Source organism: Heterodontus francisci, chromosome 14, assembly GCF_036365525.1.
Source record: "Heterodontus francisci isolate sHetFra1 chromosome 14, sHetFra1.hap1, whole genome shotgun sequence".
NCBI classification, from domain to species: Eukaryota; Metazoa; Chordata; class Chondrichthyes; order Heterodontiformes; family Heterodontidae; genus Heterodontus; species Heterodontus francisci.
In genome coordinates, this window is record NC_090384.1 from 67,240,299 (window position 1) to 67,265,077 (window position 24,779).

At 42.2% G+C, this 24,779-nt stretch overlaps 1 protein-coding gene across 1 annotated transcript in view; it reads right to left on the reverse strand.

Moving 5' to 3' along the window:
• Positions 1–24,779, reverse strand: part of LOC137377096 (low-density lipoprotein receptor-related protein 5-like) — a 270,969-nt gene that overhangs the window by 186,501 nt on the left and 59,689 nt on the right. The gene's annotated exons all lie outside the window — the stretch shown is intronic.

Here is a 24,779-nt window from a genome sequence, read left to right on the forward strand (position 1 = left end):
CCAAACAGATGAACAGAGAAAAGGGAAAGACGACTTGCGGGTCTAATCTTGGGTTATTGTAGAAGCGACCGAAGGGACAAATTCTGGGGAGTTTTCAAGAGGTGGAGACTGGTGTAGCATGACTGGAATTATCTCTCTAAAATCCTCGGAAAGAGGAGAGATGTTACCTAAAGCTGAAAAACGCCCTGCACACGAGTCCAGAGTCAGAGGACCAGAGTGCATGGGCTTCTGTCAAAAAACATCCATACCCTTGCCCCTCTCCCTGGCTGCTAATTCAGGTGAAACTTGAATGTGTGCAACCCCTCTGTGCTCTTTGGCCTTGAGCTAATTTAAAATTCCATATCCTATCTATCACCTAAGCCATATTCCCACTGCCCCAATGATACTTGTTCTCAATACACCTTCATACCCACTGCTTTTCAAACTCTGAATCACACTTTTGTGACAAACTGGCTTAATGGCACCAACAAGATCCTTGCTGTCCTCCAAAGTTGCTCCTTACACAAAATCCAAATCATCTAAAATTCCATGAATCTCATTTTGTCCTGCACTCTATCCTGCTTGCCCATCACACCATTCTTCCAAACCTCTACCACCTCCAAACTCACCAAACCATTAAAGATACTTACCAGAATTAAAATAAATCCTCCATAATCTTACCCCACTTTACCCTTTTACTGATTTTTTGGCAAAGCTGAACAGGTTGGTTTCAGTCTTGTCATTATGGAGTTGGAGAATTTCATCCATGACGTGATAATTGACAAGCAATCACGGTGGTCCAGTAATGGTCGGAAGTTCAGGGTGCTGGCACAGAGGTAGAGCTCTGCTATCAGCTAAAATGTAGAAGCTAATCCAATGTCTATGGATAATGTTGCCATTGGGGAACATGTAAATGAGAAATAGAAGGGGTTGAAGAATGGTACTTTGCAGTACTCTGGAAGCGACAGTGCGGAGATGGTACTGGTAAGGCAGGTACCACACAAAAGAGGTACTGGAGGATGACAAAATGGTCAACTATCAAATGCAAGCAAGGCTGAGGAAGGCATGAAAGGATAAAGCACATAGGGTCCAAAGAAATAAGAAAGGGAAATAACAACTATTATTCCAATTCTTAATTATCATCCAATAGCTCCTGTTGGAAAAGAGACAAAGAGGGAGACGCACACACACACACACAACACACATACCGGAATTTTATGGAACCTATGGGGGGGTTCTCACCGGTCTGGAGAGCTTGGTTAATACCAGCGATGGTGGGAAGAGGCCTATAATTGGGCATTAATTACTCCTAAGGGCCTCAATTGGTGGCAGGGCGGGAAGGCTGTCCACAGGCCTTCTCGCCATGGACTTAATTGGGGTAGAGGTGGGAAGGTGGCGGGCTCCCCACCTGCCACCATACTGCCCGATTAAATGCCCTCCCCGCCACGGGGAAGAGCATAAAATACCGCCCAAAGAGACAGTGAGAGAGAGAGAGAGAGAGAGAGAGAGAGAGAGAGAGAGAGAACAGACGGAGAGAAAGAGAGAGACAGAGAGAGAGAGAGACAAACAGAGAAAGAGACAGATAGAGAGAAAGAGACAAACACAGAACAAGAATGAATAGGCAAGGTTTGACTTTGATGATTGAATTGCTTACTGATACTGTATAGATTGGGCAAGATAGCAAAGGACTGCCAGTGCTTCTGGAATTACACAGGATTATGTCAAGACATTAGGTATAAAAATTGAAAGTAAATCAAATAAATACAATTTTTGCTGGTTATTCTAAATTCTTATATATTGCTGTACTGTGTTAACAGTAACATTTAACAGTAACATATGTTAACAGACTGATTGAATGGACAGGCAAAAGGTTCTCAAGTCACTTCTATATCATTTTGATAACTAAAACAATTGGGGCTGCATGACAGATGTTTGGGTTACTTATTTTCCAACTTTCATTCTGCCTCTCCCACTGGGAAAATACCTTGCTTCAAACTGGTGCTTCCCCACCCGCCTCCTCAAGCGTAGCTTGCCCAAGGTCAGAGCTTATGGGAAAACCTCCAATAAATCACGTCCAATACTCCAGGTCATGGCATGCTGAAACACTACAAAATCTGCCCACTTTTTTGATTTATTATATGGACAATTTCACTTTTTTAAAAACTATATACATACAGTCACTGTCAAACTGTTGAGCAGTATAACACAGTGGCATTACAAATGACTAATAGCATACGTGGGAATGAAAATACTCCTTCCAGATTTGACTATTAACACCACACACAATTCTTCAACAGTATGAGTCCCACGTTGTACTTTATTAATGTGTATTAAATGGAAAAACAAATAATTCTATCTTGATCTTTGTACAAGTGTGCAATATATTCATTAGGATAGAAAAGGATAATATAAAAATGGTACACTAACATTTGAAGGGAATATATACACAAGTTACAAAATTTCCAAGCCACAGCTCATTTTTTGAAAATAACTGCAAGGTTGCAAAAGTAAAAGGTCAAATGTATCATTAGCTACAGACAAAGCTCGCCATCTCACTCACAGTGTGGCAACAGGACAGGCCCTGATCTAATCTGAAAGGGGGAAAAAAAATCAACATCATTGAAACTGATTATCTGATCATTTACCTCATTGCTATTTGTGAGAGCTTGCTGTACACAAATTGATTGCCACATTTCTCTACATTAAAAGAGCGAGTATACTTCAAAAGTATTTCATTGGCTGTGAAGCGCTTTGGGAAGTACCGAGGTTATGAAAAATGTTATATAAAAGTAAGTTCTTTCTTTCTAATAAGAACATGTGCCTTTAACATACAAAAATATCCAAACTGAGAAAAAAAGCTTTGCCCAGTTTTACCAGTGACTTTCCACTCCATCTTTAAACACCTGTAACATTCCTTAGGGATATACTAATAAGAGTCTGCAGCAAATAACTCATCTCTTGGATCTCCAAACTATATATGAACACAAAAATTAGGAGCAGAAGTAGGCCATTTGGTCCATCTAGCCTGCTCGGCCATTCAATAAGATCATAGCTGATCTGTTTGATCTTATCAAAGTCTCTCCATCATCTACAAGGCACTAGTTAGGAGTGTGATGGAATACTTTTCACTTGCCTGAATGAGTACAGCTCCAACAACACTCAAGAATCACGACACAATCCAGGTCAAAGCAGCCTGCTTGATAGACACATCATCCATCACTCTATCCATCACCTTAGACATTTACACCCTCCACCACCAGTGTACTATGGTTGCAGTGTATACCATCTACAAGATGCACTGCAGCAACTTGCCAAGGCTTCTTCAACAGCAACTTTACAAACCCTTAGCCTCTATTTCCTAGAAGGACAAGGGCAGCAGGCGCATGGGAACACCACCACCTGCAAGTTCCCCTCCAAGTCGGTCATCATCCTGACTTGGAAATAAATCATCAATCCTTCATTGTCACTGGGTTAAAATCCTGGAACTCTCCTCCTATAGCACTGTGAGTGTATCTATACCACATGGATTGTGGCGGTTCAACAATTACCACTCCCTCATGGGCAATTAGGAATGGGAAATAAATGGTCGCCTTGCCAGTGACGCTGACATCCCATAAATGAATAAAAATATACACTAAAATATGCAAGCAGGCTCTAAGAGGACTCTCCCTCTGAATCTCCATTTCTCGCCAAGGAAATGCCTCACTTTTTGTTGTGCGCCTCTTTCCGATAACATAGCACAATGTAATAATTGTCAGAAAAATTACATGCTGTGACATCTTGGTGGACAAGAAACGGTGGACAGAAAAGGGAGGTTCTGTTCTTTTAAAAGTCCTGTTTCCCTTGCTCGATATGGTAACAATTTCTGTCTTCCTTTAACTTAATGAACACGTTTTCTCTCATTGCCAGCATGTGGTCTCCTTTTAAATATTTATACACTATTATATTGACAGAATTAAAGACATAAAAAGAAAACCGACAGAGATAGCTTATATTTCCTTAGTGTTTTAAATGAAACTCAATCACTGAGCACACCTGGACATCATTATTCAGCCACTGATTTGGCTTTTTATTCACAGTTTGTGATACAAAACCTGGACTCAGAAATGATGCAGTTGGAAACTACTTTAAAAATGCTCAACATATTCAGCTGAAATGTTTTGCTGTTTTATTGGCAGCACTAACCCATTTTAAATAAATAAGTTAATGCTAAACAGGTAATGCATTCAAATGTTAGTATTCCACAGGATAATTTCCAGCTCCCAGTGTCTGAAAACTATCTCTGAAGTATAACTGTAGAAGTTATATATAAACCGTGTGGGTTTCCGCCGGGTGCTCCGGTTTCCTCCCACAGCCAAAGATTTTCAGGTTGATAGGTAAATTGGCCATTGTAAATTGCCCCTAGTGTAGGTAGGTGGTAGGAGAATGGTGGGGAAGTGGTATGGAATATGAGATTAATGTAGGAATAGTATAAATGGGCGGTTGTTGGCCGGCACAGACTCGGTGGGCCGAAGGGCGTGTTTCAGTGCTGTATCTCTAAAATATAAAAATAAAATATAAAATAAAAGATTATTTTGTGGTTGAGCCGGTAGAGACCAGACAAGAACAAAAAGTTAACAAAAAAGTAATGGCTAAAACAGAAGAAAATGGAAAAAGCAGAGAGAATAAAGAGGGGAAATAAAGAGAATGAGAAAGAAAAAAAAAGGAGGGAAAAAAAGAGAAATCAAGCACCATAGAAAAACAGAAAGTAACAGTGCGCAAAAGACAGTGAGGAAATGGGAAAAATAAATAAAATGGGAAACAAAGGCAGTGAATAAGCAAAGGAAATAACTGCAGGAGTAGTAGTGGAAACAAAAGCATTAAGAAGACAACTAAATGGAAATGAAGACTGATAATAGCTTTTGCAATATAACCATTGCCCTGCTGGCATACCAGAGACAAATGTAACTTTCTTTGCTGTGTTTACACTTGTGTGCAATGCAAGAAGTCTGATCAAAATGTAGAAGCATTCAAACCGACAGTGAATAAAATTATTTCATTTTCTCTAAAAATCTAAACATGCTGACACTGACGAACAGTGGTGCTAGATTGGTTCCTAACCACTGACATATCTTTCCATCCATAACGATTATTAAACTAAAACCATTATTGGGGAGGGGGGGGGGGACAAAAGATGCAGAGATGCTGCAGCTATTTTAAGTCATGAACACCTACCTATTGTCATTGAACCTAATTTGATGCATTTTAAATCTGTTTTCTTTCATAAACTAAGTATGGGAAAGGATTTTAAATGACCAATTTCCGCTTGAAACCAAATTCAATTTCTCTACAAAGGCAAATCCAGCAGCACTAGCGATTCATCAAATCCTTTTGAACTAGATTTCTTGTACAAACATGCACTGAATGTATTTCATTTTGAAGTTTAAACCAGTCCTTTCTATCATATTAACATGAATTAGCTTCTACCTCAGATGTGTGCAGCATGGGTAGGTGGCAAACTACTTTATATTAATGAACCTTTTAGAGCCCTAAATCCTTCCGCTACTACCAATCACAGTTCAGGTCCTCTACTTCAGGTTTTTCTTCATTGTACCTGAAGTCAGCTGCTTTCAGAAATGTTGTTTTTGTTTCTTTTAGGCTAAACATGGACAATATCTTAAAAGGACACAAAATCTTTTGCTCATTTTAAGTGCTCATTTTGCAGGATAAATCATTAAAACAATCCAATATTAATTAATTTGCTAGGGCCCACAAAGGGTCACACGTGGACATAGAGGAGCGAGGGAGAAAGAGACAGGACAGGAATTCAAATAATAGGTTTGACGACTTGTTACTTATAACATTGTTAATCATGCTACAAAGCCAGGTGCAATCTACTTTTATCACAAATGAGTTTAGATACAATACCCAATCATATTTTTTGTAAGCTTTTGATACCTTTAATGCTTTAAAACATTTTGAAACAAAGGAGATGGGAAGGCCGTGAAACATCATTCCGGAGATCAACGGCCTGGATTTCCTCAGAAATTTCTTTAAGATACGTCACATTGACAAAAAACTCTTATAGCAAAACAAGAACATTGACTTGTGATCATGGCTTACACAGAAGGTCTTCATGGACGATGTGAATAAACGGCATGGTAAAAAAATTCCCCTCACTTTCACAAAGGTTAATTACTTTGGAATTCTCCACTACAAAGCATTGCTAAAGGAAAATCCAGAAATGCTTGGAAGAGAGAAATTTTGAATGGAGTATAGGGAGTGAGCAGGAAAGGGAGATTAGGTTTTCTGGCTTATGTGTAGAGAAACACCAGTGCATATTTGCTGACCAAATGTTTTGTAACATTCCATGATTCCATGGAAAAAGCTTTCAAAAATTGCTTTTAAAATAAGATACCTGCAATGACTTCACTGAACATTACTCCAGAAACTCCTCACCCTTTTTAAAGTTTTGTGTAGTACAATAATTGATTCAATTTAGGTTTTCCAGCTTTAATTTATAGACAGACAAATCAAAGAACAAGAAATTAATTTGCACCCTTTGCCAGACTATGTTGCACACTGAACTTAATACAAGTGATAATCAAAGAAATCCAGGAGTGGAAAGTTATTGTAATGCTGCAGGTTTCATTCAGGAGGCCTGCAAGAGGAAGGTTTAAAAACTGAGCTTTTAAAATCTTTTCTAAGACAGTGAGTATGACATAACTTTATTGATTTCAACAGGTCTGCTCACTACCCTATATAGCCTCCTAGTCTTAGTGCCTTAGGTTTTACATAGTTGGTTTGAATTAGGGACTTTCCAATATTAAGCCACATGTATAGTGCCTAAGCCAACTCTTAATTATAATTATGACTATCCTTCTACCTTCGTGACAAAACATACAATGGAGAAATTCTTGAGAAAGGAGAATAAAGAACCCCCCACTTATACAGCGTCTTGTATGATTGCAAGAGGTCCCAAAATACTTCCCAGCCAATAAAATACTTTTTGAAGTGTAGCCAGTATTTTAAATGTAGGAAAATTCAGCCGTCAATTTGCACACAGTGAGGTTCCTTAAACAGTAATGAGATAATCATCAGATAATTTGTTTTAGTGATGTGGGTTGAGGGACAAATGTTGGCCAGGCTACTGAGAGAACTTGCGTCGCTAGATAAATACTATTAATGGTGAGCAATGACCTTATGGATCATTGCCCTATATAGTATAATATTGTAACTTTTCTAAAGAGGCAGATTGAAGTTTTGTGGTCAAGATGAGGGAAATCAGTGCTGAGGATGGAACATTTTCTACTTTTGGCATCCAGAGTCAATATCAATTATTCTTAATTCAGATATAGAGACAGTCCACCCTTCTACTCCTATCCTAACAACTTGCTGCCAGCTGGATTATTGTACAGCTGTACTTTGTACTGATGCCCAAGAAATTGTTGTGTAAATCACCAGAGTTAGGCTAGGCCCTAACCCTAGTAATTTAGCAAAGCAGCCCTAATCTAGAACAATTTCAGTACAGAATCAATTCTTATGGAAGCAGTTCCCTCAGCCCAAACCCACCCGACAATTTCCCACAGCAGTCATTCATAGGTCTCCGAATAAGATTTGACAGTCTGTGCCAGACTATCAACAATTTTGTTCCATAAACTTTTGCTCAGAGCTAGATTGTGAATAGCCAAGTTCACTTGGGGCTCAAGACACCCAGAGAGCAGATCTATATCACATCAATCCAGCCATGGGTTTGTACACAGCTCTGTGCGTCAAGCAATTTTATTAAAATCTCTGCACACTTTTCATATTTTGCAAGTATATTACTTTTACAGACAATTGTATGCGGTGCTGTCCATTACCTTCAGGAGAGAAAAATTAATAAGCTGCCACAACTGTTCTCCAAGAGTTCAATTTCACCAGCACTACTTAGCCGAGGCATAGAATATAAGAGCAGGGAGGTTATGATGGAGCTGTATAAAATGCTAGTTAGGCCACAGCTGGAGTACTGTGTACAATTCTGGTCACCACACTATAGGAAGGATGTGATTGCATTGGAGAGGGTGCAGAGGAGATTCACCAGGATGTTGCCTGGGCTGGAGCATTTCAGCTATGAAGAGAGACAGAAAAGGCTAGGGTTGTTTTCCTTAGAGCAGAGAAGGCGGAGGGGGGACTTGATTGAGGTATACAAAATTACGAGGGGCTTTGATAGGATAGATAGGAAGAAACTTTTTCCCTTAGCTGAGGGATCAATAACCAGGGGGCATAGATTTAAGGTAAAGGAAAGGAGGTTTAGAGGGGATTTGAGGAAAAACTTTTTCACCCAGAGGGTGGTTGGAATCTGGAACACACTACCTGAAGTGGTGGTAGAGGCAGGAACCCTCACAAGATTCAAGAAGTATTTAGATGAGCACTTCAAATGCCATAGCATACAAGGCTACGGGCCAAGTGCTGGAAAATGGGATTCGAATAGATAGGTGCTTGATGGCCGGCACAGACACGATGGGCCGAAGGGCCTGTTTCTGTGCTGTATAACTCTATGACTAAGAACAGATATTAAACCTGTGCATTTCCTCCAGAGTTTGTTGAAAGAAATGGTGTGCATTTAGGATTTGAAGGAACAGATCCTTAAATAGCAATATTACTTAAAAGGAATGCTTATTTTAAAACAGTTTTTTTTAATGACAGTACGCACACTGATGATTACAAACTGTTATGGCTAAATACAACATATAGAGTTATTTCCATTAATAACTTATCTGAACTATCAGAATTATAGCAAGGCTAGAATTACCAAGGCACTTTGAACCTCAAGAAAATGACCAACTAGTCCTTGTTTTACAAATGCTAGTAATACAGCTGAAACAATTAAGTACTTTCTTGTAGTACAATAGAAATTAAAACAAACTTTGACAATGAAGTATAATGTTAAAAAAGTATAACTGAAAGCCAGAAAGCACACTAAATATTTCGGGTTTCCAGAACAGAAATGCAGCAAATCCAAAGACAAGTGAAAATTCAGGAGGGAAGCCCAGTTATACTGACATAATGTAACATGGTTATAAATCCCAATTCACAGCCAGAATTCCAAATCCAAACAAGGACCAATTTCAAGCAACTCTAGGCACTGACAATAGGAAAACATTGCATCTTAGTACTGGTGATGGGGGTGGTGGGGTAGAAGCACAGGAAAAAATACTTGTGCTATAAATTACGGCCGGAATTTTTCACATGGCGGGCGGGAGCTTTCCAACGCCCGAAAAGTTGGAGGTGATCACGCCTCCGTCAGGCCTGGGGATCCAGTCCGGATTTTACGATCCCCAGGCCCTTAATTGGTCTTGGGCAGGACCGCCACCTGATTGAAGCAGGAAGTCCCACCTAATGGAGCTGCCAGCCAATCAGCAGGCTGGCAGCTCTTAGCCCCACCACCACAACTGGGAGCAGTGGCCACTGCTGGGACTGCAACCCAGCTTCGAGAAAAAGAGGAAGCACGGCCCCTGGAAAAGGTAGGTTTTTGGGGCCTCACTGGGGGTGATCGATTGGGCCCCGGCAAGGCGAGATTGAGGGGGGCGGCCCTCCGTCGGGGACAGGGTGCCTGATCATAAAGGTCCCCCCTACCCCCACCCCCTGGCAGGCCATTAGAAAGCTACCTGCAATTGTCAGGCGGCTCTTCTCAGGCCTAGGCCGCCCACCTGCCAATGGTACGATTCCCATGGCGGCAGGCGGAGGCCCTTACATGGCCGTCAATTGGCCACTTAAGGGCCTTGATTGGCCTGGGGTGGGTGGGCCGGATGGGCCGTTTCCTGCCGCCACCACCCCATGTAAAATGGCGGTGGAGGCGGGAGAGGGTGGGAAAGGTCCCCCGAGCCTCCCACTCCATTTTACGTTTCCCCCGCCCCCATCCTGCCCTGCCACCAGCCCGTTCTTTGGACGGGGGAGGGGGGGGGGTCATAAAATTCCAGCCCATATGGCCATGTCTTTTTCACATCTGTACAAGCAGTCTTGGTTACATATCAAAACAGTGTAAATATAACATGGAAATTTGGTCTGATATAGCTCTCACATATACTAATAGCAAATAGTGTTTTTAGTAGGTATTCGTATAACATTTGGGAATAGCCCCAGGTGTAGCTTAATTCCAGTCCAGTGCAAAACCACATTTAAGAGATTTCCACACAATCTTCTGACCCTTCCAGAAAATTTTTAGACTCGGTATTAACTATGGACAATCCCATCCCCACTCTCGAAATGTTAGCGAACTACATAGAATTTAAAGCATAGACAACAAGCCATCCAGCTCAACAGGTCTATGTTTACATTCCACATGAGCCTCCTCCCATTCTAATGGCCTCGCCTCATCCTGCCCCCATACCCATCTATTCCCTTCTTCCTCATGTACGCATCAAGCCTCTCCTTATATGTGTCAATGCTATCTGATTCCACATCGCAGCGAATTCCACACTGGCACCACTCTCTGTATAAATAAATTCCTCCTAAACTTCCTTTTTCATCTGTCCATAGTTATCTTATATTTATGCTCCCTTTTTCTGGGCTCAATCACAAATAGAAACAGCTTCTCCATATCTACCGGTCATATCCCTTCATAATTTTAGACCTCTATCAAGTCTCCTTTTCGTCTTCTCTTTTTTTATCTTCGTCATCACCCACCTCTGTGCCCAGCACTCCCGACTTATCATTTATGCCATTGTCATGTTAAAAACTTGATTTTTCCAAGGCTTTCCAGCTCTACTTCAATTCAGAGAATCATAGAATAGTTACAGCACAAAATGAGGCCTTTCGGCCAGTTATGCCCATGCTAGTTCTCTGTAAGAGCAACTCAACCAATCTCACTCTGCATCCATCTGCTTTTTCCTGTAGCCCTGCAAATTATTTATTTTCAGGTGCTTATCCAATTCCCTTTTGAAAGCAGTGATTGAATCTGCCTCCACCACATTCTCAAGCAGTGCATTTCAGACCCTAACCACTCGATGCGTAAACAATCTCTTCTTCACTTCGCCGTTGCTTCTTTTGCCAATCACCTTAAATCGGTGTTCTGTACCCTTTCGCCAGTGGCAACAGTCCAGAGCCCTCATGGTTTTGAAAATCTCTAATCAAATCTCCTCTCAACCTTCTGAGTGGCATGGACAGAGTGGATAGTCAGAAGTTATTTCCCAGGGTGGAAGAGTCAGTTACTAGGGGACATAGGTTTAAGGTGCAAGGGGCAAATTTTAGAGGGGATGTGCGAGGCAAGTTCTTTACACAGAGGGTGGTGAGTGCCTGGAACTTGCTGCTGGGGGAGGTGGTGGAAGCAGTACGATAGCGACGTTTAAGAGGCATCTTGACAAATACATGAATAGGATGGGAATAGAGGGATACGGTCCCCAGAAGTGCAGAAGGTTTTAGTTTAGACAGGCATCAAGATTGGCGCAGGCTTGGAGGGCCGAATGGCCTGTTCCTGCGCTGTACTGTTCTTTGTTCTTCTCTTCTCTAAGGAGAACGACCCCAGTGTCTCCACTCTCTCCTCATAACTGAAGACCCTCATCCCTGGAACCATTCTTGTAAACATTTTCTGCACCCTCTCGAAAACCTTCTAAAGTGTGGTGCCCAGAATTGGATATAATATTCCAGTTGAGGCCGAAACAGTGTTTTCTAATGGTTCATCATAACTTCCTTGCTTTTGTACTCTCTGTCTCTATTTATAAAACCCAGGGTTCCATATACATTTTTAACCACTTTCTCAGCCTGCCCTGCCACCTTCAACAATTTGTGCATACATACCTCAAGGTCTCTCTGTTCTTGCACCCACTTTAGAATTGTACTATTTATTTTATATTGCCTCTCTTCATTCTTCCCACCAAAATGTATTACCTCACACTTCTCTGCGTTATATTTAATCTGCCACGTGTCCACCCATTCCACCAGCCAACATCCTCTTGAAGTCTATTACTATCATCATAGAACTCTCTGGCCCATATCATATCCCATAAAGTCCCTTGTCTCAACAATTTCTGTTGGCTCCCCACCTGTCCCTAGCATATTAACTTTAATATCCCTGCCCTTGTCTTCAAATCTATCCATGACCTCTCTCCAGCCCAGCTCTGCTATATTCTCCACTGCATGCACCAGCACACAGCATCTGTTATTCTGACTCTAGTGCCTTTTCACTCTCTCATCTTCATCGCTCATGACAGAGCCTTCAGCTTCCTTGTCCCACAGTCAAACTATCTTCCTAAACTCTGTCTTGTGACCTCTATCTCCCCCTTCAAAACTTACCACTTCGATGCTGCATTTGGCCACCTCTCCCTTTCTGATCCCACTATAAATGATGTAGGAGGTTTGCTATGCAAGATGGATTATACAAGTTGCACTACCAGCATGTTTGAAAATCAGTGGAAAAAATGTATTTTCCAGATATTTGAGGGTGTTACAATGGAAGAAAATGGGTAAATTTTATTGTGTACTGACAAGAATGAGGGAAAAGGCTAGGTTAGATGGATGCATCAGCTAGCCCTTAGCTGAATGGCTTAAGGAATCTGAACTGATTGCAGAGAAAAATATTTTCTTCCTAACTTAGTCTGAGTTCAGCTTTCTTATTGTCCTTACCACCTGTGTTGTATGAGATTAGCTAGTATGTAGTGTACTCATTTTTGCTTTTAACATTACCTTTTGTGTTAAAGGTTAGTGCTCATGTTCTACTTTATTTCGGATGTACAAAAAAATCAAATTAACTTAACAGCTATTAAAAATGTGGGTTTTAATACGTAGTAATTTTCCCTTGACGCGCAGGAGTGCAGGATGCAGCTTAAAACATGTGCACCGGCATGGGCTGTAAAAGGTCAGTCTTGCCGCCAATCACAAAAAACAAATTCTACAAGTTGTAGGAACTGCAGCTTCCAAACTGGTGAGTCTCTTTAGGTAAGAGTGATAGCTCAATAATCCCCATGAACATCAGATTGAGGCTACTCAAATAGGAACAGAACATTTGACAAAAAATTTGTTACAGATTTTCAAAACATACTGAATGCTACTGTACAATAAAAATCCCTACATTACAATAGTGACTATACTTCAAAAGTACTTCAGCGGCTGTAAAGCACATTGGCACATTCTGAGATTGTGAACAGCACTTTCTAAGTTCGAGTTTTTCCCTTTATATCTTTATTTTGTCAAAAAAAAACTTAGCAGGGGGATTTTATCCTGGCGGCGACTGTCTCAACGCCTGGAAAAAGCATCGCTGAGATTCCCGTGTCGCCTCTTCTCCAGAAGGCCCGCCAAATCAAGTGCCAATCCGGCACTTAAGTGGACAACAGTGTGCCTTCCACAGGAGCAAGAACCCCGTCGCCAGAAGTCCCATCCTTGGACAGCTGCCTTCCAATGAGGCTGGAAGCTGCAGCGCCACCGCAGGAGGCCCCCCTTTCCCAATGCCCTGTCCCTCATTCAGGCACCAAGTACCTTTAAACGAGGGCCTCACCACAAGTGCCCCCAACCCACCCCCGGAGTCGGGAAGCAGCCCGCATGGTTTTCCATGCCATGCTTCCCGTGTGGCGACAGGGCCACCCACCACATGGCTAGTTGTGGCTGCGGTGGGAAGAGGCTCTTAATTGGGGGTTAATTGTCCAGTTAGGGGCCTCAATTAGTGGCAGGACAGGAAGGCTCCTCTCCCAGGACTAAATTTTGGCAGAGGTGGGATGGGGGCGAGAACCACCCCCATCCCACCCGATTTTATGCTCTCCCTGCCTCCAAACCCGCCCTGGGAGAGAGCATAAAGTTCCCCCTTAATTCCTGTAGCACATCATCAGCTTTATAGAAAATGCAAAATAGTAGTTGAAAAGATTTTCAAAAAATATTTGTTAATTTGAATAGTAGCTGTTGCTAACTACCCATTTTTCATTTGTAGTTTTTTGAACTTCATAATTGGTGGTTATCATTCCTGCTTGGTATATTTCCTGTCTTGTGTTTTATTAAGTTTTATGAATATGAACTTTGAGCAAGTCAGATACCAATGCAACATTGTTACAAACAGATAGTTAATTCTTTTTCTCTGAACAAATTTCCCTGTTTATCCAACCACCTGTCCGTAAATAGATTAGTGATTGAAATTTTTCCCCCCTTAAACCTTGATAATAAATGACCACAACAACAGCATGGTTGTTAGAGTTAGATCAAAGAATTAGGGTTTATTTACACACTTTTAAACTCGGGAAAGGGTTTAACTTTGCCATGCACACTTAAAAACATTCAGGGAAAGGTTAAATGCATAAAAAGACAAGGACATTTTCCAAATAGAACTATAAACTACCATGAATTTCAGTTAAAACTAGTATCCATTTAGATTATCAAAAAATGTCCAAAAATTGGAGATCACCGACTGGAAATGCCAAATTGGGGAGGAGCTGTTGGAAATATCTCTTCTCTTACAAATTTCCGCTTCTTTGCACTCTCAGATATAAATGGAGGTAGCTTAATTTTGCTGAAGTCACCTTTTTATTAGATGGAAAGGAAGCTAGCAGAAAGCAGGTTTTCTTGCTATTTTTGCAGACTGTCTTTAATTTTCTTTGCTGTTTACTGTCTGTGTCTTGGTTAATTTTCTGGCTTTTACAGACTGTGTCTTAGAGAGAGGTGTGCAGTTTCCGGCAGCTGTGCTAATCTGACCAAAAGGCAGTTGTGGATTGAAGACAGGCTGTACCCTCAAACTGTTACAGTTTCAAGTCCAGGCAGGTTGGATAGGGGTTTCCTGGGTCCTAAAACTAGACGCTTTTCAAATTGCTGTCACACTTGACCTCTCTCCCCCATTTTGACAATTGGAACATAGAAGTAAAAACATACAGAATGATGTACAGAAATGGTAGTTGACATTAATACTCAAATGCACAAAACACAATTTACAAGGGGGGTTCTCATCTATTCGTGATAACATATACGTTTCAGTTAAGACACCCAAGGTGTGATGGACAGGCGAGCAGCAATGTTTTTGTATATACAGAATTAGTAAATGTCCTGTAACACTGCTCATGGTGTACCAGTGGATACAATGTGATGATTAAAGGGCAACATTTAAATATTTACAGAAAGTGTATGCCATAACCAAGACTTGTAATGCATTACAGATACAAAAAGATTCTAAACACCTAACTGGAAAGCATTAAAATGACAGCAGGAGAATTGTTGGGCAATGTCAATATTCCAAAATATCTTGCAGTGTTTGTTGTGTTTTTGGGTTCTCTGCGCATAACATATCAAACATGCTGAGGCTGAATGGTAAGTTGAATGGAGGGTTCTTTATTACAAAATAACATAATTACAAGACAGCTCCAAGTTACAGGTGCTAACTGCTGACGAACATTGCTCCAACTACGAGGAATTAAGAGGGCTAAAAGGGGTCATGAAATATCTTTAGCAAACAGGGTTAAGGAAAATCCCAAAGCCTTTTATTCATATATAAGGAGAAAGAGGGTAACTAGAGAAAGGATTGGCCCACTAAAGGACAAAGGAGGAATGTTATGCTTGGACTCAGAGAAAATGGGTGAGATTCTAAACGAGTACTTTGCATCGGTATTCACCGAGGAGAGGGACATGACGGATGTTGAGGTTAGGAACAGATGTTTGATTACTCTAGGTCAAGTCGGCATAAGGAGGGAGGAAGTGTTGGGTATTCTAAAGGGCATTAAGGTGGACAAGTCCCCAGGTCCCGATGGGATCTATCCCAGGTTACTGAGGGAAGCGAGAGAGGAAATAGCTGGGGCCTTAACAGATATCTTTGCAGCATCCTTAAACACGGGTGAGGTCCCGGAGGACTGGAGAATTGCTAATGTTGTCCCCTTGTTTAAGAAGGGTAGCAGGGATAATCCTGACGTCAGTGGTAGGGAAGCTACTGGAGAAGATACTGAGGGATAGGATCTATTCCCATCTGGAAGAAAATGGGCTTATCAGTGATAGGCAACATGGTTTTGTGCAGGGAAGGTCATGTCTTACCAACTTAATAGAATTCTTTGAGGAAGTGACAAAGTTGATTGATGAGGGAAGGGCTGTCGATGTCATATACATGGACTTCAGTAAGGCGTTTGATAAGGTTCCCCATGGTAGGCTGATGGAGAAAGTGAAGGCGCTTGGGGTCCAAGGTGTACTAGCTAGATGGATAAAAAACTGGCTGGGCAACAGGAGACAGAGAGTAGCAGTAGAGGGGAGTTTCTCAAAATGGAGACGTGTGACCAGTGGTGTTCCACAGGGATCCGTGCTGGGACCACTGTTGTTTGTGATATACATTAATGATTTGGAGGAAAGTATAGGTGGACTGATTAGCAAGTTTGCAGACGACACTAAGATTGGTGGAGTAGCAGATAGTGAAGGGGACTGTCAGAGAATACAGCAGAATATAGATAGATTGGAGAGTTGGGCAGAGAAATGGCAGATGGAGTTCAATCAGGGAAAATGCGAGGTGATGCATTTTGGAAGATCCAATTCAAGAGTGAACTATACAGTAAATGGAAAAGTCCTGGGGAAAATTGATGTCCAGAGAGATTTGGGTGTTCAGGTCCACTGTTCCCTGAAGGTGGCAACGCAGGTAAATAGAGTGGTCAAGAAGGCATACGGCATGCTTTCCTTCATCGGACGGGGCATTGAGTACAAGAGTTGGCAGGTCATGTTACAGTTGTATAGGACTTTGGTTCGGCCACATTTGGAATACTGCGTACAGTTCTGGTCGCCACATTATCAAAAGGATGTGGATGCTTTGGAGAGGGTGCAGAGGAGGTTCACCAGGATGTTGCCTGGTATGGAGGGCGCTAGCTATGAAGAGAGGTTGAGTAGATTAGGATTATTTTCATTAGAAAGACGGAGGTTGAGGGGGGACCTGATTGAGGTGTACAAAATCATGAGAGGTATAGACAGGGTGGACAGCAAGAGGCTTTTTCACAGAGTGGGGGTTTCAATTACTAGAGGACACGAGTTCAAAGTGAAAGGGGAAATGTTTAGGGGGGATATGCGTGGAAAGTTCTTTACGCAGAGGGTGGTGGGCACCTGGAACGCGTTGCCAGCGGAGGTGGTAGACGCGGGCACGATGGAGTCTTTTAAGATGTATCTAGACAGATACATGAATGGGCAGGAAGAAAAGAGATACAGAACCTTAGAAAATAGGCGACATGTTTAGAGAGAGGATCTGGATCGGCGCAGGCTTGGAGGGCCGAAGGGCCTGTTCCTGTGCTGTAATTATCTTTGTTCTTTGTTCTACTATATCACATGTTGGCTAACATCACTTCCTGTGATGATGTATACGAAACTATTTACATATTCAACTGTACGTTAACTATCATAACAGTGTTATAAGAAAAGCAATACACCAACACAAAAACGCATCTGAAGCAACTGAACTTTGCTTCAGAATTGAAGATTCATCAGCAGGACATTAGCCTAGATTACCAAATACTATCAAGCCGATTAAAATCAGTAGGCTGATGTACAATAGTTGCTGTCAAAAATTAATTAAAATCACAAGATAATCAAAACACCAGGCACCTAAAATAATCTGGTGCAGCAATGGTAAGAGACAGGTTTTTTTATATTGGTTGGGCTAGCTATCTCCTGTTATCATAGTCTTCAAGCTATCTTGGTACAGATGCTATTCTCTAAAAAGTACCTTAGGAGATTTAAAATTCAATTGGATGACATTCAAAAAATCTGAAGGGTCTGGAGGCCAAGTCCTGTTCTCCTTTAGGGAAAACAGATACAAAGCCTCCTGTCCCTCAATCCTGTTATGAGGCAGAGTTCAGTCTTCACTCAAGAGGCTCAAAGTTTGGTTAGACTGCTTCACCATCATCCCTTTGCTTGTGCTTTAGCAGTGATATCTCATTGTGAATTAGCACATTTGAAAAAGAAAATTCACATAACATGATACAGAGACCCCATTCCAAGCTTACTGACACATTTAATGGCACAAGCATGTTCCCAAGCAAATAGGGAATGGGCCAAACAGCATCTACTAGGTCTAACGTAACACCCATGAGAAGCAAAGTAAAATCAAGTCTCTATACCCAAAAGGTACGTAAGGACTTATGAGTGACATTTAAATTGCCACAGAATCAAAATATTTCCTCAACTGATGAAAGACTGCTTTTTTTTTCAATGATTTCAGCATGAAGTCTCATGACATCAGGTCAAACATGGGCAAGGTAACCTCCTACTGATTACCACCTACCGCCCTCCCTCAGTTGACGAGTCAGTACTTCTCCATGTTGAATACCATTTGGAGGAAGCACTGAGAGTGGCAAGGGCACAAAATGTACTCTGGGTGGGGGACTTCAATGTCTATCACCAAGAGTGGCTCGGTAGCACCACTACTGACCGAGCTGGCCGAGTCCTAAAGGACATAGCTGCTAGACTGGGTCTGCGGCAGGTGGTGGGGGAACCAACACGACGGAAAAACATATTTGCCCTAGTCCTCACCAATCTGCCTGCCGCAGATGCTTCTGTCCATGACAGTACTGGTAGGAGTGACCACCGCACAGTCCTTGTGGAGATGAAGTCCCGCCTTCAAATTGAGGATACCATCCATCAAGTTGTGTGGCACTATCACCGTGCTAAATGGGATAGATTTTGAACAGATCTAGCAATGCAAAACTGGGCATCCATGAGGCGCTGTGGGCCATCACCAGCAGAATTGTACTCAACCACAATCTGTAACCTCACGGCCCGGCATATCCCCCACTCTACCATTACCATCAAGCCAGGAGACCAACCCTGGTTCAATGAAGAGTGCAGGAGGGCATGCCAGGAGAAGCACCAGGCATACCTCAAAATGAGATGTCAACCTGGTGAAGCTACAGCCCAGGACTACTTGCATGCCAAACTGCATAAGTAGTATGCAATAGACAGAGTTAAGCGATCCCATAACCAACGGATCAGATCTAAGCTCTGTAGTCCTGCCACATCCAGTCGTGAATGGTGGTGGACATTTAAACAACTAACTGGAGGAGCCCAGCATATCAGTGCGAAAGATAAGGCTGAAGCATTTGCAACAATCTTCAGCCAGAAGTGCCGAGTTGATGATCCATCTCGGCCCCCTCCTGACGTCCCCAACATTACAGATGCCAGACTTCAGCCAATTCGATTCACTCTGCGTGAAGGCACTGGATACTGCAAAGGCTATGGGTCCTGACAATATTCCAGCAATAGTACTGAAGACCTGTGCTCCAGAACTTGCCGCACCCCTAGCCAAGCTGTTCCAGTATAATTACAACATTGGCATCTACCCGGCAATGTGGAAAATTGCCCAGGTATGTCCTGTACACAAAAAGCAGGACAAGTCCAACCCAGCCATCAGTCTACTCTCAATCATCAGTAAAGTGATGGAAGGTGTCATCAACAGTGCCATCAAGCAGCACTTGCTGAGCAATAACTTGCTCAGTGATGCTCAGTTTGGGTTTCGCCAGGGCCACTCAGCTCCTGACCTCATTACAGCCTTGGTGCAAACATGGACAAAAGAGCTGAACTCAAGAGGTGAGGTGAGAGTGACTACCCTTGACATCAAGGCAGCATTTGACCGAATATGGCATCAAGGAGCCTGAGCAAAACTGCAGTCAATGGGAATCAGGGGGAAAACTCTCTGCTGGTTGGAGTCATACTGAGTGCAAAGGAAGATGGTTATGGTTGTTGGAGGTCAATCATCTGAGCTCCAGGACATCACTGCAGGAGTACCTCAGGGTAGTGTCCTAGGCCCAACCATCTTCAGCTGCTTCATCAATGACCTTCCTTCAATCATAAGGTCAGAAGTGGGGATGCTCGCTGATGATTGCACAATGTTCAGCACCATTCGCAACTCCTCAAATACTGAAGCAGTCCGTGTAGAAATGCAGCAAGACCTGGACAATATCCAGGCTTGGGCTGATAAGTGGCAAGTAACATTTGCACCACACAAGTGCCAGGCAATGACCATCTCCAACAAGACAGAATCTAACCATCTCCCCTTGACATTCAATGGCATTACCATCGCTGAATCCCCCACTATCAACATCCTAGGGGTTACCATTGACCAGAAACTGAACTGGAGTAGCCATATAAATACTGTGGCTACAAGAGCAGGTCAGAGGCTAGGAATCCTGAGGTGAGTAACTCACCTCCTGACTCTCCAAAGCCTGTCCACCATCTACAAAGTACAAGTCAGGAGTGTGATGGAATACTCTCCACTTGCCTGGATAGATACAGCTCCAACAACACTCAAGAAGCTCGACACCATTCAGAACAAAGCAGCCCACTTGATTGGCACTCCATCCACAAACATTCACTCCCTTTACCACCAACGCACAGTGGCAGCAGTGTGTACCATCTACAAGATGCACTGTAGCAACGCACCAAGGTTCCATAGACAGCACCTTCCAAACCCGCGACCTCGACCACCTCAAATGACAAGAGCAACAGATGCATGGGAGCATTACCACCTGCAAGTTCCCCTCCAAGTCACACACCATCTAGACTTGGAACTATATCGCCGTTCCTTCACTGTCACTGGGTCAAAATCCTGGAACTCCCTAACAGCACTCTGGGAGTACTTATCTCACATGGACTGCAGCAGTTCAAGAAGGCAGCTCACCACCACCTTCTCAAGGGCAATTAGGGATGGGCAATAAATGCTGGCATAGCCAGTGATGCCCACATCCCATGAATGAATTTTTAAAAAATTTAACCTTTTAGATATGCAATGGTAAGTATATTGAATTGACATGATATGCAGACTACAAAAAAACTATCACCTTACATGCAATCATAAATTATGTTTCATAGAGTCATTTACAGCATAGAAGGTGGCCATTCAGCCCATCGAGTCCATGCTGGCTCTCCACGGAGCTATTCAGTCAGTCCCACTCCCCGGCTCGATTCCTGTAGTCCTGCAAGTTTATTTCCTTCAAGTGTCCATCCAATTTCCTTTTGAAATCATTGATTGTCTCCACTTCCATCACCCTTGTGGCCACTGAGTTGTAGGTCATTACCACCCGCTGCAAAAAAAAGTTCTCTCATATTGCCCCTGCATCTCTTGCCCAAAACCTTCAAAATGTGTCCCCTCGTCCTTGTACCAGTTGTTAATGGGAACAGCTTTTCTTTGTCTAACTTCTCTAAGCCAGTCATAATCTTGTACACCTCTATTAAATCTTCCTTCAATCTCCTTTGTTCTGAAGAGAACAACTCCAGCTTTTCCAATGTAATGAACATTCTCCATCCCTGGAATCATTCTGGTAAATCTCCTCTGCACCCTCTCAAGGGCCCTCACATCCTTCCTGAAGTATGGTGACCAGAACTGGCCACAATAGTCCAGTTGGGGCCTAACCAGAGCTTTATGAAGGTTCAGCATAACTTCCCTGTTTTTGTACTCAATGCCTCTAGAAAGAAGCCCAAGATCCCATATGCTTTGGGTCCAAGATCCCATATGCTTTGGTAAGCACTGTCTCAATATGTCCTGCCACCTTCAAAGATCAATGCACATGGAGCCGCAGCTCCCTCTTTTCCTGCACACTCTTTAGAACTGTGCCATTATGTATATATTGCCACTCCCTATTCCTTCTGCCAAAACGCATCACCTCACACTTGTCAGTATTAATTCCATGTGCCACCATGTGCTCATTTTGCTCGCCTATCTATGTTGTGTTGCAGGCAGTTCATATCATTCTCACTGTTTGCCACACCTCCAGGTTTGGTGTCATCTGCAAATTTTGAGATTCTACTCTGTATTCCAAGATCTAAGTCTTTTATACATAACAAAAAAGCAGTGGTCCCAGCACTGACCCTTGGGGAACAGCACAGTCTACCATCCCCCAGTCTGAAAAACAACCATTTTTTGCAACTTGATGTTTTCTGTCCTTAAGCCAATTTTTAAAATCCAATTGGACACTGACCCTGCTATTCCACGAGCTCAATTTTGTTAACCAGCCTTTTTTTAATGTGGTAACTTATCCAATGCTTTCTTAAAATCCATATAAACAACATCCACTGCTTTCCCTTCATCAACCTTCTCTGTTACTTCATCAAAAAATTCAATTAAATTAGTCCAGCATGATCTGCCTTTGACAAATCCACGCTGGCTCTCCTCAATTAACTCAAACCCCTCCAAACGCATGTTGATTTTTTCCCCTGATTATTGTTTCTAAAACCTTACCCACCACTTACCCAAACTAACTGGCCTGCAGTTGCTAGGACTGTCCTTACACCCTTTCTTGAATAAGGATGTCACATTTGCCACTCTCCAATCCTCTGGCTCCTCCCCCATATCCAGGGAAGATTGGAAGATTATGGCAAGCCCTTCTGCTATCTCCAGCCCCACTTCCTTCAGCAACCTGGGATGCAAGACAACCAGACCAAGTGACTTATCGACCCTAAGCATAACCAGCCTCTTTAGTAACCCCTGCCCTCAATTTTTACCCTGTCCATTGCCTCTACTCTTTCCGCTTTGACCTATATTTTGTCAGATTCCACTTCATTAGTAAACACTGATACAAAGTACTCTAAGTATATTAGCCTTGCCACGTGCCTCTACGCATATATTACCCTCTTTGTCCCGAAGAGGCCCCACTCCACCTTTTACTACCCACTTACTGTTTACATGCCAGTAGAAGATTTTAGGGTTCCCTTTTATGTTGACTGCCATTCCCTATTCTCATACTGTCTCTTTGTCAGTATAATTTTCCTCTTCACCTCCCCCCTCAACTTAATGTATAAGGCCTGGTTCTCACTTGAAGAATTCAGCTGACATGCATCATACACCCTATTTTTTTGTTTCATTATAATTTCTATCTCCCTGGTCATCAAAGGAGCCCTGTTTTTGGTTCCCTTGATACAGCTCTTCCCATCAGTCTTTGGTTCCATCTTACCCTGGCTAGATCCCTTCTGATCGCATTGAAATTAGCCCTCTTCCAACCTAGACGTTTGACCTTATTTCGATCCTTGCTTTACTGCATTACTAGTCTAAACCTTATGATACCATGATCACTCTTACCCAAGTGCCCCCCCCACAGATACTCAGTCCACTTGGCTCACCTCATTTCCAAGCAGCAGATCCAGCAATGCCTCCTTTCTAGTTGGGCTGAGAACATACTGACTGAGGAAGTTGTCCTGAACATATTTCAGAAATTCCTCCTCCTCCTTAACCTTTACTCTAACATTATCCCAATTGACATCTGGGTAATCGAAGTCCCCCAGTATCACCACTCTATAGTTCTTGCACATCTCTGTGATTTCCCTGCAGATTTGCTCCTCTAGCTCTCTCAACTTCCAGTCAACTTCTCACATCAGATCCAAATGTTAATGTAACTTGACTGACACTTGAGTGGGAATAGCTGGGTTGGTCACTTTTGTGCCCTATACAAAAACAATTGTTTTCAAGAGTGATAACTTTGAGCTTTTCCCTCTTCTGTCAACAAAACTGCTCACCAATCAAATGTTAAATTCAAGCTGGTCCTAAATATGGATATTTACTTCAATTTTATCACAATCTGCAGTGAGCAGAACTTAAATTTAAAACTGCATGATCAAAAAAGTGACATCTAGATAGTATTTGCTTCTGAAAGGTACAAGGAAACCAATGCCATAGATGTCTCTCTTTTCCAACCGTGATCAAAATATATTAATTTTGAATTTAATTAATTGCAAGAAAAACTGCAATAGACATTATGAATATTTTTTATTGCATTACATTTTTAAAAAGTCCTCTTAGTGATGTTAGATCCTACATGTGCTATAACAACAGCTTGCATTTATATAGCACCTTTAGCATAGTTAAACATTCCAAAGCACATCATAGAAGCATATTCTGACAAAAACTGACACCGTGCCAAACAAGGAGATATTAGGACAGGTGACTAAGGAACATTTTAAAAGGAGAGAGAGGCGGAAAGGCTAGGTTGGGGGGGGGGGTGGTTGGGGGTGGAATTCCAGAGCCAAGGGCCTAGACAGCTGAAGGCATGGCTGTCAAAGGTAAGGTGAAGGAAGTGAGGTCTGCATTAGCGGCCAGAGACGGAGGAATACAGAATTCTTGAAGGATTGTAGGACTGGATGAGGTTACAGAGATGGGGAGGGTGAGCCCATGGAGATATTTGAAAATTTTAGGTTTAAAATTAACTCCCACATATTTGTTGATGATTTAAAATGATCACTTCTGAATTACCCATATTTATAGCTCTGCTAAGAATATAAATATATCTAATGCTTACACTTATTGGATATATTATTCTAGTCAACTCAATTCAGAGATACTCTTCTAGTTTTCATTGGAAATAGTTTGTCTCAGAATAAACACTTTTGAGCAAAGTTAAGGAATATTAAAAACGACTTGCTTTCATATAGCACTTTTCAAGACCATTCGAAGTGCTTTACAGCTAACTAAGTACTTCTGAAGTGTAGTTACTGTTGTAATGTAGGAAACATGGCAGCCAATTTGCACACAGCAAATTCCCACAAACAGCAATTTGTTAATGACCAGATAATCTGTTTTAGTGATGTTGATTGAGGAATAAATATTGGCCAGGACACAAGGAATAATTCCCCGGTTCTTCCTCAAAATCTTTTATGGGATCTTTTATGTCCACCTGAGAGGGCAGACAGGGTCTTGGTTTAGTGACTCACCCAAAAGATGGCACCTCCAACAGTGCAGCACTCCTTCAGTACTGCACTAGACTATCAGCCTTAATTTTTATGCTCATGTCCTGAAGTGGGGCTTGCACCCAGAACCTTGTGACTTACAGTAAAGAGTGCTACCAACTGAGTTACAGCTGACACACAAACTAATTCTGCACTGGAGTGTCAGCCTTGATTTTTAAGTAACTAAATTAATACTCAAGTATCAC